This window comes from Marmota marmota, unplaced genomic scaffold, assembly GCF_001458135.2.
Source record: "Marmota marmota marmota unplaced genomic scaffold, marMar, whole genome shotgun sequence".
NCBI classification, from domain to species: Eukaryota; Metazoa; Chordata; class Mammalia; order Rodentia; family Sciuridae; genus Marmota; species Marmota marmota.
Genome location: NW_026000101.1, coordinates 24,644,256 through 24,662,781, shown reverse-complemented (window position 1 = coordinate 24,662,781; position 18,526 = coordinate 24,644,256).

The window sequence follows — 18,526 nt, the reverse complement described above, 5'->3', positions numbered from 1 at the left end:
ATAAGCAAGTTCTTGGGATTATACAAACTGCTGCTTCTGTTTCCAGTCCAGATTTCTAGAAATGAAACCCTGCCGCCGTCGCCTCCGTCTCTGGGCCACGCTCATGGGCGCTGCGCTCGTGTGCGACCGTAGCAGAGCCGCCCTGGCCTCCGCAGCTCTTCAGCCCGGTGCCCGGCCCCTGGGGCTCAAGCGGCTGCCGCCGCGGCTCTCCATCCCCCTCCTCCGGAGCACGGGTCCCCTGGCAGGGGGGTGCAGAACGACCCCAGAGCAGGCTCTGCCCGAAGGTGCAGCGGCGAACAGGCCACCGAGGCGCTCAAGGCTGCAGTCCAGCCTTTGGAGGACAGGGCTCGGCACGCAGCCCAGCTCCAACCTCTAGGTGCGGCTGCCGGACAATGTATATGGAGCCATCAAGACAGCAAGCAGAAAGCAAATGGCGGCTCCCGCGGAGTGGATTTTCGGCACAGAAACCACAGCCCCGCCAACAATCCCAATCCACAAACTCTCCCTGTATAAAAAATATTCAAAAAAAAAAAAGTAAAAAAGGCGGGGCGCACTGAGCTTTCTTTGCCTCGGGTACTTACAATCCACTGCTGATTACACACTCAGCTTCTCTGCCCGGAGCGAAGCGATCTGGAAGAGGATTTAGATTTCTGTTGGTTTCTATTGTTGCAAAACTATAGAGGTAACCCAGGCTCTTGTAAATATGACACAAATTTACAAATATTCCTCAAGCATCCCAACAAAGGTAATGCAGCAGGAACAAAAAGCAAAGGAACAAATGAGAGACTATAGCAAGAGGTGGGGAAACCTAGCAACCAGCAAAGGACATTCATCCAAATTCATTCCATGCAACCAGCGGTATTTTAATAGGGAAGCAAAGAAAACTAGGTTTGATGAGGCTTTCTGGCTTAGTAAAATGTCTTTGAGTATTGAGGAAACAATGTGTGCAGAGTGTTTTGTGCTCCTTCATCAAATACAGACATTGGATTAATGGAAGCAACTCTTCCCTCTCCTGTATGACAAGGTTTACCACTATTTGCTTATAACCTGAGATCTGATGAGCACAGCTCCATCTTGTTGCCCTGCTAATGCTCCTCAGTAGGAGAAGGTTCAGGCACCACTTTGTGTTTGATTGCTGCACTTCATTTGAAAACTGACCAAAATAAAAACCTATCACTCGTGGCAGTGGGTGTCAACAATGTGAACAACTTGGGAAATGAGAATATGACTGTGATATTCAAGCTATCTAAATGATAAATGATGCGAGCCTCAGAAGTTGTGTTTGATAATTTTTACCAGTAGTATGAAATGTAAAAATCACACTTTAAATGTGCCCAGGGTATGCCAAATGTACTGCAAAGAAACTTCATCTATAAAGAGGTGAAATGCAGGTAGTGAGCATGCAAAGCTTCCGGCTCTCACTCCTCCCTCCTGCACTTACCTGGCTAGAGCCGCTGGGCTTTCGCATTGCAGAGTCTCCAGTTAAGACTGTGTTTGATCAAAGGGTTTTGCAGCTGGAAATGTGAAAATTATTGTACCAAAGGAATAAGCAATTTAAAAGAATTCTTTGACAAATCCTCCTCTAAATCAAAGAACTGTTTTCCCTGATCGGACAAGGATTTATTGAGCAGCTCCTGTGTATGAGATTGTCTTTCGCACTGTAATGTGCATTAAGAGGTTAAAGATAAAGATGAGGGAGGGAGAATAAATGATAGTTAATTAATGGAGTTGGTCCTTGAGAAAGGCAAGTGTGGCCCTGAGCACAAGGAAAGAACAGAGCTTTAGTTGAAAGAACAGACCGACTGCTCCTCGTGACAAAAAAAAGAAAAAAAAAAGGTACAAATGGTTTAGGAGAGGGGAAGATCTTGAGACATAATAGTCTATATTTCTTTTATGCATAGTTCTACTGCATTCGTTGCACATTGTCTATTATACCACGTACCATTATTATGCCAACGGAAGGACAGAGAGATGAGTATGGATGGAAAAGAGATACCCTGTCGATCCAAAAGGAATCACTTTTGTCTTAACTGGACAGAGAAAACCAAGCTGATATAAAATTTTCCCCAAGATTTTGATGATTCAGTTTTCAAAGGCTTAAGATGCAAGGGAGCTGATTGACATAGGGAAATTCTGTTTAATAACATATGAATGATCTTTGCCTGTTTTATAAAATGAGATTTCCAAACATGTTGCTTCATTTAGTTTTCACAATCCTGCAAGCTAGACACTATTGTCACCATTACACAAATAAAAAAAAATGACCTCAGTGAAGGAGAATAACTTGCACAATGATATATCCTTGCTAAAGAGCAGAGCCAGGATTTAAATCCAGGCCTGTCTGAGTCCAAAGCCCAAGTGCCTGCCTCAGCACCAGAGTGCCTCTTCTGCTATCCCTTTCAACCCTGCTCACCCTGCCAGGATTCCCCTGAAACTTTATCAATTCACCTACACGTGATTAGCAACCAAAATACCTTTTTAAGAATAATTACACGTTGCTGAGACACCTATGTCACTATAAGAAATGTGTATTGAGGAAACATGTATTGTATTTTAAATTTCAATAGGTTTCCATTTATCACAACCAGAGACAGCCAGTTCTTTAACTGAAAAGGTCGCTCTTGTGTCCAGTTCTCATGGTGCACCTTCAAGGAGGTCTAAGCCTTGGTCATCCGTGGCACTTTAGCACCTCACACGGCATGTTGTGCAGAGGAAGAATCCAACCATTGCTAGTGGAATTGAAATAAGAGAAAAGTTGAATATTCCCTTTTAGATGAGCAATCTGGTGGAATGAAGTGGTGGAAATTGTCCTATCTGGAAAACTTTCTCTGTGTTAGCTACATCAAACAATAATATGATTCCACAACACTCATAACTAGTTTTGTTCATTTCTTTCATGAACCTGCTTGTATTTCAAGCCCCAACTCAAGAACTACCTGTTTCATTCCCATTTAGCCAGTGTTTACTTAATTTCAATGACCACCTTTGAGACAGTAATATATTGTCCTCACTTTCTAGCAGTAGAAACAATCTCAGAGGTAATTTTTGATTTCCATAGATTTGCCCAGCTAATAAGTGGTGGATTCACTCCAAGATATTTGATGCAAATCTGAGAGCTTCTTATGTGATTCTTTAGAACTAGCTGATGTCTTTTTTGGGGTGGGGAAGAGGTACTGGGGATTGAACTCAGGGGCACTTGGCCATTGAGCCACATCCCCAGCCCTATTTTGTATTTTACTTCAAGACAGGGTCTCACTGATCTGCTTAGTGCATTGCTGTTGCTGATGCTGGCTTTGAACTTGTGATCCTCCTGTCTCAGCCTCGAAACCACGAGGATTACAGGCTTGCGCCACCACGCCCAGCTAGCTGACATCTTCTAAGAGAAGATTCTGTATCCACAAGATCAGCAAAGGAAGCCACCTTGCTCTTGCCTTTAACTAGAAACATAGAAGATTCTGTCACCCAGAAAGGCTCTGCAAATGAAACTGGAAGATCCAGGAAACTTGAGAAAATAAAATACCCGGAATTAATTTTCTACAATATATCTATCATTAATCTTTTAAATGGATTTTATAAGAATTTTATTACACATAACTCTAACTGAAATCTAACTCAGATTTACAGAAGCTAAAATTTCCATAAAATATAAAATGTGAATAATTTAAATTACATCCTACTGTACAATAAATATACATCCCAGACAGGAAGAGATCCATAACCTCATTTTCCTCTTGACATCCACAGAACAGCTTTCCCTGGCAAAAAGTTTGCTGACTCCAGCAATTCAGCCAGAGTCGTAACAAAGCACAGCATAGTTTTCTTTGGTTAAAACGTGTTTCTTACCAAAGAGAGTTTAGAGATCAGGATCTGGAGTCAGGCAATCTGGCTTTGAATATGATGTCTGCCACTTAGAACCTGCATGACCTTGAACAATTTATGAAATTTCTCTGTGTCTCAATTTTCTCCTCTACAAATTAGACTAGGATTGTTATGAAGAACAAACAAACAAACAAAACAAGGTATCTAAATTCATCAGATTATTTCTTGGCACTACTAAACACATAATATATACGAGTTATCATGGTATACATCAACATATCTTCATGTTTCCTGAAGTCTGGTCAACCTCTTTACCTGCCCTTTTGTTCTACTGGGTGACTGGCAGGTAAGGCTCCATTTAAAGCAATGGCATCCACAGTGACCCTTGGAATCAGAGGCAGGAATTCAGAGGACCCTGGTAATCCTAGTACATCTTTTCAGCTCTCTGAACAAAAGCAGTCCCACAACAAAGTTGAAGAAAAACCAGAGCTCTTTTTAAAGTTACCACAAATTGGTTAATCACTGAGTAATAAGTGCTTTGTATTTATTATATCTAATTCTCTCAATAACCCTGAAATTCAAAATCTAAACATCACAACCAGGGAAACAGAATCTTCAGGGAGCCATGCTGACATTAGGTATTAGACCAGATTAGTCTTCCTCACTACACAATCCAAGTCACTTGTACCATGTCATCACACTGCATGGGTGAAGGGCCACTCCATCCCTCTACTGCATCCTCTCCTACCTTTGAGGTCTCTGCCTATCCTGGAGCCCACTCATTCAGCAATGTCATGGCTAAGCTTCTCACAGGGATCTGGACTTGACCTACCTCCCTTACAACCCATTTAGCTTTCCTGTCGATGTTCTATTCACCTTTCTTCCTTTCTTGAGGAAATAATAAATTTATTTCTATTAGGGTGTTAACCTAATGTTAACACTCAGAGGATAATAAGAACAATAGCTCTTGAACTGAAAATGAGCCAGTATGTTTCTGATGCTTACGTGTGTACTATCAGTTCTCATAAAATCACTTCAGAAAATGATGGAAATTAAGTTTACTTAATTTACTAGAAGTCACAGATGTCTGACTGGCAGTTCAAACATTGTTCAGGACTTCCTGACTCCAAGCTATAAAGAACATTTACTTTTAATTGTTGAGACATCAGTCAAAACACAGGTGGATAGGGAAAAGGGTGGTTTCGAAATGGGGTTGATGGGATGATCTGGCCCACATTTATAGCCCAGGTGGTCAGTAATTGAGGCAGTTTTCAAGTTAAGGTTTTAGCATAACATCACTCAAGTTTATAATTTGGTTAGTTCCTTCCTGATCTCAACCATTAACTCAAGCATTTGGCTCCCCAAATATAAATGAGGACTTTCCTGAAAACCAAGAGAAGAGTCAGACCACTGAGAACTTCGGATGATTCAAAACATCCAGGGCATGGCACAGTGAGGTCTCTGGAGTGGGGTAGGGGAAACATTGGATGGAAGTTGAATGATATGATGAGATCTCACAGAATTTGTAAAATGTATTACTTTATTTGCCTACATACAGGAAATAAGGAAATGGGATAACTTAAAAAAAAAAAAACAACTTCACAGAAAGGAATTACATTAAAACAAACAATGCAAACTGTGCCACAGCCCTGAGAACACAGTGACTGTGTGTCATCATCTATCAGTCAACAAGAGCTATTGTCTGTTCTCTTTGGACAATTCTTGAAAAGATTCTGTTAATGCTCCTTAGTGCTTTATTTCTACAAGATGTGGCACCTACTTGGGATAAAACTACAAGGGTATTTTAATAGGTGACAAATCTAGTATTACAAATTTGGGGATTAATGTAATGGAACAAAAGTAGACATGAATTTGCAAAATCTAGTGATCAGCTTTTCATTCTCCCACCATCTGCAGTAGGAACTCAGGCTTCATTTCTTCATCTGTCCCCATTTCTCAGGGTGGCAGAGAGAATCACAGGGGATGACATAACTGTAAGTGCTTTGTAAACTTGAAACACCATCCAAATGTAAGGATTCTATGTTGTTATCATAATAGATTGCATAGAGTCTTCCTAGCTAAAACTGTCTGTCAGAAATAGGGAAGAGTGCCTGGAGGAAGGGAAGGAAGGAATAGAGATTTTTTATTAATTCATTTAGGCTTTGTGCCAATTGCATTCTAGCTCTAGACTATTTCCTGTAATTATGATTTAGCTGTGCCAGAAACAAATATAGCTATCAAGTTCAACCACTTGCACAGAGAACAAATTAGTTCATAAAATGTAGTGGATTTTATCTCCAAATTGAAATTTTGGCCTAAGTCAGTGACAGACAGTAAGTCATTTAAGTTTTTCTCAGTAGAGTAATTTTGGTTAGCTGACGTTTTCAGGGGGGGAAAGTAGCCATTAAGAAGAAGGTAAAGTAATTAGGAGAAAAATATATTTCTATTGAGTGTCCTAACCAGAGTCTATTTATGACATTAAGATTAATATCTGTTTTTAAAGGCTGTAATTCTATCTGGTCTTTGAGCCCAGTGGTTCCAACAGCTTTAATTTGGGTTAAGAATCATCATGCTTTTTAGCCAAACATATTTATTCTTTGGTTTAGAGCAGAGACCCAGGATTCTCCATTTTTAATATGAATCTTAAGTGCTTTTGATGCAGGAGGACCTCAGAATCACTGTTGGACATCACAGTTTTGCAAACTCAAACTAGACTCCTGCTCAGACAAGGCAAAGCTGGTCAAGTAATGAGAGAAATGAGCCTGTGGGCTCCCTATTGAACAGGAAGAGCCCCACCCTGACTTCAGGGTACTGTCATACTTAGCAAAAGTCAGTTTTATGATAAATATACATCCAATTTCCCAGGTGTATCAATATTTTAAGAGATGCCAAAATCCTGGACTTATGTGTGTGTGTGTGTATGTGTAAAATGCTCTGATTTTTAAAATATTACCTCAACATTTAAAATATTATGCAAATTAAACACCTGGTTTGGAGACTACATTTAACCAGTGAGAAGTTACTTTGATCCATTCTAAGCTAGAATTCCTTGCAAGTATAGAGTATGGGCCTCAGTCATCAGTGAATGGATAAATGAATGATCTGCTAACTCTTCAAGATGGCTGATCTTTTCATACTTCTCTCCTAATACTTGACCTAATTAAAAGTGATCAGCCCTTTGTTTTCAGTGGAGGGAAGTGTCCCAAAAGACAACTGTGCACTTGCTCATTGTGGACATGTCCTTTCCTCAACAGTAACATTTTATTTTGTTTCGGATGCTGTTGTCTACCTATCTTTCATGGTGCAGCTCATTGCATTTTTAAAAGATGCTTTTTCCAGGAGCTAATTGAGCTTTATCTATGTGAGTGAGCTAGAATCTGTCACTGACAGCCTGCAGAAGGCCATTTCTTCAATTGCTTGAAAGAACTAAAGAGTCAGACATGACAAACTGCAGCTCGGAATACCTGGCAGCAAGCCCATTAGTGCTGCTGTGCCAAGATGCGCTAATAAATTACTTAGAGAACACAGACTCACTTTATTTCCGTCATGAAACTCGCCACCCTAAAACCAAAGGAAAAGACTTGATTTTTTTTTTCTATCATAGTTTGTCAGGGCCTTTTGGAAACAGAATGCATTATTTATTTTTTAAAAAACATAATTGCTGGCAAACCCACTATAGTCTATGAAAACAGCTTTCTTTTGTTTCCTCTATGATTTCTAGAGAAACAAACCTTAGGCTTTCTTTATCCCCCTTTCTCTCTGCCAAGAAGCAACTGTTAACATAGTAGCAACAGTAGCAAATAAAAAAAAAAATCAAACTGTGCATTTCTTTCCAATCCAGTTTTATAAACTGGATCCTATGACCTTAGCCTCCTTGGTAACCTAAGAGGTAATTGACTTTTTCCTAAGGGGTGGAGCAAGAATATGCCATTTTATCAGAAGTCCTTATCAATCATTGATTTAAGGGATTAAAATTAAGATGTGAAAGGTATCTGCCAGTATCCTAGGGATTTGCTCTATTTAGCTTGGATCAAATCCTTCCATAGGCAAAGCAGGTCAGACAGGATTCTAGGTCTTACATTGATAAGTTCCTCTCAAATTATCATCAGAAAATGTTCTGAATTGAATCTTTCTGCTCTCTTCTCAACCAGATTCCGATTCTCATGTCTGATTATGTAGGGCAGGACTACATCACAGATTTGGGTATTAATTTTTGTTTTTTTTTTTTAATTTTTTATTGTTGGTTGTTCAAAACATTACAAATTTCTTGACATATCATATTCCACACTTTGATTCAAGTGGGTTATGAACTCCCACCTTCACCCCATACACAGATTGCAGAATCACATCAGTTACACATCCATTGATTTACATATTGCCATCCTAGTGTCTGTTGTGCTCCTCTGCCTTTCCCATCCTCCACCATCCCCCCTCCCCACCTCTCCCCTCCCCTCCCCTCCTCTCTCTCTACCCCCTCCACTGTATAACCCTGAGGGTCTCCTTCCATTTCCATGCAATTTCCCTTCTCTCTCCCTTTCCCTCCCACCTCTCATCCCTGTTAAATGTTAATCTTCTTCTCCTGCTCTTCGTCCCTACTCTGATCTTAGTTACTCTCCTTGTATCAAAGAAGACATTTGGCATTTGTTTTTTAGGGATTGGCTAGCTTCACTTAGCAACACAATGGAGTATTACTCTGCATTAAAAAATGGGTATTTATTTTTGTATGGTCTTTTTTGTAGATCTATCATACTTGAATGCCACACCTGAATCACTGTAGCCAGTGGAAGGGAATTCTATGTTGGCATGTCTGGAGTTGAAGGAGGAGCCTTTTGAGGAATGGCATGATGTGGGAAAAAGCTGGTTCCCCAAATGAAAAGTAGATTGCCATCGCCAGATGACAGTAAGCCAACCGTGATCAATTAAAGTCCACTACATCAGTCTCAGGGTCCAAATAGGAATACGATTTTCAGACACTCTGAAGTCCAACCTAAAGTAGAACTTCATACAAATGTTTTTCAGTAATGGAAGTCTTATACTTATGTAGATTTCCAAGAGATCTTTGGCATACAAGAAAAATAATCATTGAGAGCTAGAGTTTCTTATAACAATTGTGAACACAGCTTCAGCATGATTTGCTTATATTCTGAAAATATTAGCAAGCTGACAGAGATGGTGGGCTGTGGGAAGACTTGTAGAGGAAATTCAGTTTAAGTATCTTCCCCAGTTCATTCATCACTAATTATTCATTTGATATTGTGCCCCAAGAAAATCACCTTGACAACAAAAGAAGCAGCTGTTCAGCTGACAGCCTAAATCACAGGGACAGGAGGTGAAGACACCACAGGAGGTCCTGAGCTCACCCACTAGGCCACCTGCCCCAACCCCATAGAATCATGGAATTGGTATCCACAACCCAGAACCAGGCTACACTGCAGTTGTCATTAGCAAGCCCCAACTCTGTGTCTGAGCTGCCTGGGGTTGAGGCTGGGATAAAAAGAAAGAAAATGAGTAAATATCATTCTAGTACTCATTCTTTTTAACAGACTCAAAGTTCAGAATATGTGCCCTTTATCATATATTTCCATCATGGACAAGCCTTTTAAGATTACCTTTGCTGAGATTTTCAGGGAGAGATCAACCTACTCCCTAGGCAAGGTTATTCCTATATATTTCCAATAAAATGGAGACCTTCACGCCTTGCTACCGGAGTCATCTTTTCTTTCATTTGATGTCCCTCCCCTGGAAAATGTTACTTTACAAGTGCTGAATACGAGCATAAACTAGTATTCTATATGTTTCCCAGTCATCTCAGCCTCTCACAGCTTCTCCTATTGTCATCCATTATCAATTTTTTTCTAAATGACTTCCTCTAGGTACTATTCTCGCATAACTATATCTTTCTGGTTGATTCAGTGATTACTTTAGCAAACACTTATTGTGTACCTTCTTTGCATGAGGCCCATGCCAGGAATTGAGAATAAACAATGAATTGTTCGATTCAACCAACATGTGTGTGCCAAGCACATCTTCAATATGCTGGGGATCTCACAGTATAACAGAGAAGATAAGCAAATCAGAAGATGTGCATGAGAGAGGGAAAGTGAGGCTACATTTGACACTGTGCTGGGTGTTTGGGAAGAGGAGAATGAATGCAGGATCTGAGCCAACCCAGAGACAGCCTTGGAGAACAAGCATATTTATTCACTTTGGCTGAGCCAAATCCTATGCTAGCCATTTTCTAAGTATCTGTTTAGCATGGAATAGGTCTTTTTACACTGAGATAATCTCTGGAGGGAGCTTGTTCTTGTTCTAAAGAAATCTGATAAACTCAGTCTGGCCCTGGTGTTCCCTTTCACCTTATGCCACCAGGTCTTTCATCCACAGCAATTTCTGTCTTGTGTGACGCTTTGATCCTCAGGTCTCTCTCCCCCTATCACTCTCCAGGATAATATAACAAAACTCTCAGAAAAATAAAATAAAATAAAATCACTTAGGTTGTGTTCAGAAAATTAGTTGAAATAAAATATAAAAAAATATCAAAACCTCATTGCCTCTGTCTCTTAGGATTCCTAGCTTATAGAAAGTGTGTTTCCCATGCTTTGAGCTTTATAATTGTGGTGTATTTCAACAGCTGAGATCGAGGATGGTATACAAATGTCAACCTGTCTTAAATTGTGTATGGTTTCCCTTCCTCTCAAAGACTGAGTCATCACTAGATGGAGCTCAAAGTTTCTTGTTCTTATTTAATGTCTATACAGTCCAGGAACCTTAAAGCTATATTAGGGAACAAGCTCTTGCAAATTTAGTGTTTACATCCTGATTATTTTGGCAATAATCCTGAAAGTTCATAATATGTCATACCTGACATTGTGTTGAGGCACATTTTAGGATCCTGTGCTAGTTAAACATGAAAATCTACCAATCCATGAATGAGTGAGCCTATCCCACCACCCTCTATCCACATACCAGCCCCACTTGTAATTTACCTGTTACTCTGCACATTTTTTGCTGTGTGTAAATTTGATAGAAGCAATTATATGAGGCAATATTTTTAGAAAAATAGTTTACCAGGACCTCAGAATAGGCCTTATAAATATTAAGAATCTACTCCATTGCATTATCTACCTTATCTTCTTTCTCCTGTTATGGCCACAATGACTACCACAAAGACACACCATAATTGTTTATTAGACACTGAATGCAGCTTCAACTATGAATAATACTGTATGATACATGTCAAACACTAAGAAAATACAGAAATCATTTTCCTATGCTTTCCATTTTTATTTTTCCATTTTCAAAGGCTTACTGATTCATATCCATAAATTTCTGTTCAGGATTATCATATGACAGGATGCTTAACTCATACAGCTTTTCACATAAGGTGATATTTGGAAATCTAACCTCTTCCTTTCTGAGACTTCCATAACCCTTCAGCAAGCATGTGTTTTTGCAGTGAACTTTAGTTCCCTGATCATAAATAGGATATCCTCTGCCAACCTGGAGCTTTAATGATGTATTTGATATTTAACCAACACTGCGATAAATTTGCTGAAAAGAATATAGGCTCTGAAGCAGAGAGGTAGAGTTTGTAATTGTGAGCTATCCTCTTGTTACCTGTGCGATCTCATATCAGTGAAGGAACTCTTCTGAGATTTAGTTTCCTCTCTTGCAAAATGTGAATTATAGTGAGTTGAATGTTGGCCCTAAAAAGATATGTGCTTGTTCTGTTCTCTTTATCTGAAACAGGTCCCCCTATGATCTCCTATTGAATGCCTACTATTTCCTCTAGTTGATTTCACATGGCCATCAACACTTTCCCCCAAAACACATGAAGAACAAATGGTCCCCTCTTGAGACTGCCTACTGCTGATGAATCATTTTTGCTTTGCATCATACCTCACTATGTGGTTTAGTGATCTAGATGCTGGTCTGTCTCCTCAGCTTCTTTGTAGGTCCCTGTGGGCAGGGACTATATCTTTCCTTTTTTCTGTATCCAAAGCACCAGTCACAACTCTATACACAGAAAGGGTTCCCAAGATGTTAGTTTATGAATTGAATTGCATCTCATTGCGCCTCCCACGTTTCTTTAGCCTAGGCTGCCATCACATAAATGAACAGTCAGTAATCAGATGATGAGAATTCATTGAATGCCCACTCTGTTCCAGGTAAGGAGCTACAACCTGAGAATACAGACCTGATAATCACTCTTTCCTCTTTCAGCAGAAATAAGTCTAGTGATTATTAGAAGAGGCAGCGCCCAGATTGATATGTGAGTCTAGGAGAATTTATAAACTGAGAGGGAAAAGGTGCACTAGCTTTGTGTACTGAAAGTTTAGGTCCTACAGCAGCAGCAGAAGCACCTGTAAACTTATTAGAACTGCTGAATATCTAGCCTCACTACAGACCCACTGGATCAGCCTTATAGTTCAGCGCCTGGGCCCTGGCAAGCACTTTAAAATGCTGCCTATAATTACTACAGTACATTAGCTGGATTTTGAATAATGCAGGGGTGTGTTTCAGAGAGAGAAAGATGGAAAGTCATTCCTGGCAGTGGGAAATGCTTAAGCACAATCAAGGAGATATGAGAAAGAGGGAAGTGCAACTGGGGATTAGATAAGGCATTTTCAGTAGTTGTAGGGGATGCAGGGTGGCCAGGAGAAAACCAGTCTTTCGGGAGATTTGGCAAAAGGTCTTAAATGACTTTCTAAGAGCCTTCCTTTCTACTTGAGGATAACAGAGATATGAATACAAAGGAGCAATGTGATGATGCTTATTTAATAGGAAATATTGAAGAGGAAATAGGTGAGAAGAGTGTTGAAATACAGTGAACTCTCAAGAGAATGTTCTATTGTGCTGCTAACGTCTTGATAAGAGATGATGGTTACATTAACAATAAAAGAGGACTGTGGACACATCTCTGCTTTAGAACTCCTTGTCTCCATTGAGCAACTATCTAACAGGACAACTGGGAATTTCCTGTCTAGGTTGGCAAGAATGATGATGGTAAACTGTGCTCAGTGACACACACTAGTAATCCCAGCTACTCTGGAAGCTGAGGCAGGAGGATTTATTGAGCCCAAAAGTTCAAGACCAGCCTGAGTAACATAGCAAGAACCAATCTCAAACAAACAAACAAACAAACAAAAAGACAATAACACAGAAGAATAATGACAGAAAATTGTTAACAGAAACAACAGAAAAAGTAACAGAGATTGCAACCTAGACCTCTTTCTCTGAGAAGTCCAGAGCTAGGTAATCCAGGGATGATGCCATGTTCCAGGGGGCTGAGACCAAAGCTCCTTTAGTCTTTTTGTTCTCACAACTTCCCAAGGTCACCATAGGGTCCAAGCTGCTGTACTAGCTCTAGCCATCATCTCCTCATTCCAGTGACCATGAAGAAAGAAATGGATGAAGAAGAAAGAGTGCTTCCAATGACTGCCATTTAAAGAGGGTTTCCAGCTACTGTCACATGACATTTTCACTTACATCCTACTGGAAAGAGTAAACAGGGAGGCCGGAAATGTGGAAGTTGTTTTGAGTGACCATTTTCCTAGTTAATAGAGACTCTATTACGATTTTAGAAGGATATAGTACATTGTGGGAAATCAGTAACAATTTTTACCACAACCAAACAGGCAATGGGGCAGGGGAAGCAAGTTTAGTTCAGGGGAAAAAATAAATGTTGAAAATAAGGTAGGTACAGGAAGATTCTGAGAGAAATACCCAGGAGGCAGTTGGAGATGTCTCTAGAGTTTAGGGGACAGGTGACAAGACAGAGACAGGAAGTTTACATTTCTTTTCTCCTGCTACCAGTTGTCCTAAAATAAGCTTTTGTGGCTCTGAAAGTAGCCTATTTATTCCATTCATTGAGAATTTTGGGGGGCACAATAATAAAACCCAACATAAATTATAGTATAATTGTCAAAAACAGAGAGTAATTCACAAGGTTTTACAGGTAAGAACCTTCTCCCAGGATTGTTCAACAGCTCTGCCACTGATGCCTCAGGGCAGGTCATATTTTCCCTCTGCCAAGTTTTGGAGACATTTCTTCATTTTGCTTCATGGATTTCAAGGCTATGAAACATTGAAATCCTTATATCAACTTCTTTAAAACATACCATATATCCCAGTGCTTATACTGTGTCAAGAATAACATTTATCTTCATGACTGTAAAGCTACAGGATTTATTAGAGTCAAAGCCCTTCTTAGATTCCACAGGACTTGGGAAAGAGGGTAGTCTCACCTTTGCCCCAGGTTCTGACACCCTCAAAACAAGGATCAATATAGTCCTGGAGCTGACTTAAGGGACTACTATTCATTGGGACTGCTCACTTTACTTTTGTGAATACAAGGGACTAGTCATTATAATTCTGTGAGTTAAAGGTTTAGGGCCTAAAGATAACTATGTACTCTTTGTAGGAAGGAAAATAAATGGACCTACACATTGATCAGCCACAATTTAAAAGAAACATTGGAAACTTGAAGAGGTCCAGAGAGTAACACATGCGATGAAGAAGCTAAAAATTCAGTGCATGTGGGACAGTTTGAGGAATCATGAAAAGAGGTAAGCATAGCATGATACAGATATCAGAAGCAAGGGCAAGAAATGTACTCACCTATAAAGTGGGACCAAGAGGAAGAAGTTGCAAGGAAACAAATTGGACCTAACAAGAGATAGGCTTTCCTATAAAAATTCTAATGACGTTTTTTCACAGAAACAGAGGAGAAAATACCAAAATTTGTAAGAAACCACATAAGACCTAAACTAGTCATAGCGATCTTGAGAAAAAAAGGACAAAGAGGAATTATACTATCTGACTCCAAAATATACTGCAAAGCAAAACATCAAGGTGCTGGCATAGAAACAAAAAAAAAATGAAATATACTAGAGAGCCCAGAAATAAATCCATAGTTTTACAGCCAACTGATTTTTAATAAAGATATCAAAAATACAAAATGCAGAAAAACAATCTTTTCAATAAATGGTGTTGGGAAAACTGAATATCCACATGCCAAAGAATTAGACCCTTATCTCATAGCACATACAAAAATCAACTCAAATTTATTAAAGATCTAAATAAGACCCCAAAGTATAAAACTGCTAGAAGACAATATACCAGAAAATTTCTACCTTGGTCTGGGGAATGATTTTTTTTTTTTACAAGACCCCTCAAATACAGGCAACAAAAGCAGAAAAAGACAAATAGGTTTGCATCAAACTAAAAAACTTTTACACAGTGAGAGAGACAATAAACAGAATGAGAAGACAACCTACAGAATTGGAGAAAATATTCAAAAAACATATGCTTGATAAAGATTAATATCTAAAATATACAAGTAACTCAAACAACTCAATAGCAAAGAAATATCCTATTTGAAAAATGGGCAAAGGAATTGAACAGACATTTATCAAAAAATATATAAATGGACAACAGGCATATAAAAATATATACATTTAGGAAAATGCAAACGAAAACCACAATGAGCTATAACCTCACACCTGTTAGAATTTGTGGATATCATCAGAAAGATGAAAAATACACGTGTCAGCAAGGATATGAATAGAAGGGAGCATTTGCACACTGTTGGTGTGATATACATCTATGTTAGTGCTTTCCATCACTGTGACAAAATATCTGAGAAAAACAACTTAAAGGAGAAAAGATTAATTTTGGGCTCACATTTTCAGAGGTTTAACTTCATGATCAGCTGGCTCCATGGTTTCCGGCCCTTGTGCAAGGCAGTACATCTTAGCAGAAGGGTTTAATGGAGGAAAGTTGCTTGCCTTGGGGGCAGCCAGGAAGCAAAAAGAAAGCAAGGAAGGGGTGAGAGACAAGATATGCCCTTCGAGGGCATGCCCCTACTGACCCACTTCTTTCAACTAGACCCCATCTCCTACAGTTTCCACCACCTCCCAATAATGCCATAAAGATATGACTCTATCAATGGATGAATCCACTGAGGAAGACAGAACCCTCATGATCCAATCACTGCCCAAAAGCTCCATCTCTGAACCTTGTTTCACTGCAGACCAAGCCTTCAACACATGAGACTTTAGGACATTCCATATCAAAACCCTAACAATATCCAAAAGCAATGAAATCAGTATGTCAAAGAGATAACAACTACATGCTCTTCTTCACAGTGTTATTCACGATAATTAAGACATAAAATCGACATAAGGGTCCACTAGTAGATGAATGGATAAAGAAAATGTGGTGTAAATACACAACAAAATACTATTAGGCATAAAAAGAAGAAAAAAATTCCCTCGTTAGTGACAACATGGATGGACCTGGAAGACACTATGTTAAGTGAAATAAATCAGACATGGAGAGACAAATACTGTACCTTATTTATAGGTGGAATATAAAATCATTAATCTCATAAAAGTAGGATGGTGGTTAATAATGGCTAGGGTGTGGGTTGGGTGGAAGTTTGGTCAAAGAGAAGAAAATTCCAGTTTGATAAAAGAAATAAGCTGAAGATATTTAACTTACAACATGGCAGCTAGAGTCAATAGAAATATATTGTATTCTTGAAAAATTGCTGATCATAGATCTTAGATGTTCTCGCTACAAATATGATATGTATGTGAGGTAATATAAATTTTAATTATCTTGATTTAGTCATTTGACAATGTATATATGTTTTAGAAGATTATGATGCATACAATAAATGTTTATCATTTTATTTATCAATTTTTTAAGATAAGTATTTTAAAAAATAAAATGAGGTTGCCATTCTATCACTGAAAGACAACCTACTAAAAATCTTTTTAATAAAATAGGAAAAAGAAGTCATTCCTGATGAAGCAAAGACTACCTATATCAATCAATTTCATGTTTAACAATAAAACAAAAGCATTTTCATTCAAATCAGAAATTGAGATATAATGCTCATTGTTTCACTGTTACCTATAAATACTAAAAATTAAAAGGTAATAATAAAAATAAGATGCATTATTACTGCAAAAGTGACAAAAAAAGTTATTTTGTATATGATGTGATTGTATTTTTACCTAAAATTTCCAAGCAAGTGAAATAAAAAGCTATTTAAACTAATAAGAGTTTAGGAAGATCGTGGAGTATGGAAAAGTGAAAATCAATAGTTTGCCTACATATCTGTAGCAATGAATTTGAATATATAATGAAAAATGCCTCATACCAATGAAATGACAAATTCAATTTTAGTAGTATACCTAGCCATTTGCTGTTCTAAGTACAAGGACACAGAAGCAGAGTGAGCAGGTCTCTGATCCCCATTATCCCATTGTAAGTCATGCTGGGCTGGACTGAGCTCCAGTGAGGCCCTGATCCCATACCACCTTACTTAGTACCTTACATAGGGATGAGGGGCACAGGAGAGCAGCATCTGCTTGTTTGGGGAAAGAACTGTATTAGAAAAGGGAGCAAGTTAAGGCATCCTAAGCTCAGCCAGGAGACCTTGAAAATCAACATCTGTGTCAGCCAGGGATTTTGCTGTCCTTTTGTTGAGGCAGCACAGGCCTGATGATTGCTCATAGCACAGCCATCAGGGAGGGGAATGAAATGGCCTCTGGAGCCACACAGAAGACAAAACTATTGTCCCTCTCACAAATAAATTGCAAGACCTCCATTAAAGAGAACTGAAAGCTTTCTGAGAGGCATTAAAGAATATTTCAATAAATATAGTCATTTCATTTACTCATTAGTTCACTGAAAAAAATATTTTTATGATTATGGACTTCTTTATTTATAACAATAAGCAAAAAAAAATGTATAGTTACCAGGACCAGGATAGGCTGTTCAAAGACAGAAAGAGAAGGTAACATTTATAGCGATATTTTAAGTACAAGAAGGAGCCAATCATCCAAAGAGCCAGGAAAACAGTATTATAAGAAAGAAACAACAGGTACAGAGGTAAGTTCAAAAGGAGCTAGAATTGCTTCAAACAGAAAAGAGAACAATTTCATTAGAGGTCAGTGGTCAAAAAAGATAATGATGAAATATGGAGAGGCATCCAGTGCCTCGTGAGGGAGTCCTTCTTCCTGCTCAAGAGGATGTATCCCACCTAAGAAATTAAAGTCTAGAATAATTAGTGAAGAATAAAAGACAAAGTCGGAAAGATAGTTTCAAAAGTGGAGCCCCTGGTAGGTCCAGTTCACACAGGAGCTGGAGCTAGACAATTAGAAAATGGCTCTGGTGGTTTATTTAAGGGGGTACATCAAAGACAGAGATAAGGTTTCAAGGGTGGAGTCTTGCTTCCTGATGTCTTGCAGTTAGCAGCTGATTGGCATCTTGGCATGTCACACCCATCTCAGAGGGTCTGTGCGGCTACATCAGGTCACCCCATTTCTGGTGCTGTGTGGGACCTTTGGCAGAGCTTGAATAGGGCTCACAATGTGTCTGGGCAGTCAGCCAAAGGAAATGTCCACTGGAAGTTCCCAGACACCAGATTCTATTCATTAGGCTGTGATGCCAATGAAGTCCACACATAGCCTACAGATGTCTCTCAAAAATGAAAGATGAAACTGGCATAAGTGAATACAGGCCTTGGAGATCCTATTCAACAACTTGGATTTTAGTTGAGGTGAATGGGAAGTTCACCTGATGAATAATAAACAAAATAACTATATTGTCAGGATTGTAGTTTTTAAAAAATGTTTTGGCTATTATATTAGTCCATTTTTGTTACTATAACAAAATAACTGAGGCATACTAA